Consider the following 758-nt stretch of genomic DNA (forward strand, 5'->3'; position numbering starts at 1 on the left):
AATATTATAACATTGTCCACAAGCTAGTTTTCTAAAAATGATGTTATTTGTTGTTTTGAGTGTTTTTTCATGTAATAATACAGCAAAAAAACATTCTTTTTGTTAATATTTCAACTCTATTATTTTTCATCATGACATTACACATTTTTCATGTTTTTTATTTTTCACCTGTCGTCTTGTAAATGTTCTCCTGGTAATTATGACTTTGTTCCTCATAATAGTTTGACTTTGTTCTCACAACATTTGAAGTTTTTCTGCAACCACATATTTGTTGGGGGTTTTTTAACATTACAACTTTATGCTGCTAAAATGGTATTTTTCTTTCATAATATTATCTTATTTGCTTAAAATTACAACTTGTTCTTTTTAGATTACAACTTTTTCTCTTAATATTTTGACGTTATTCTTGAAAAATGACCGCTGATTTTCCATCTGTTTGGGTTATTTGTGTATATTTTTTACATTTTCCTTTTAAATTATATGTTTAGAATGTGCGGCGGGCCACACACGGCCCTCAGGCCACATTTTGGGCACCCCTGGATTAGCTGGTGCAGGTGTACCTCGTGTTTGTTTGTTACCACAAAATCGTCCTGCTGTCCACAGAGGACATGACCTCACTGGCAGCTCTCTGGCCCTGTTCCCCGTTGGCGAGGGGCCCCGTGCATGCAGGCTGTGACCCCTGCTGAGGAGGTCGGGGGGGGGGAGTTAGAGGCAGCAGCACCTGTACCCAGTGCGCCTGCCCGGGCGTCCCGTTTTGG

This window comes from Dunckerocampus dactyliophorus, chromosome 11 (assembly GCF_027744805.1).
Source record: "Dunckerocampus dactyliophorus isolate RoL2022-P2 chromosome 11, RoL_Ddac_1.1, whole genome shotgun sequence".
Classification (NCBI taxonomy): domain Eukaryota; kingdom Metazoa; phylum Chordata; class Actinopteri; order Syngnathiformes; family Syngnathidae; genus Dunckerocampus; species Dunckerocampus dactyliophorus.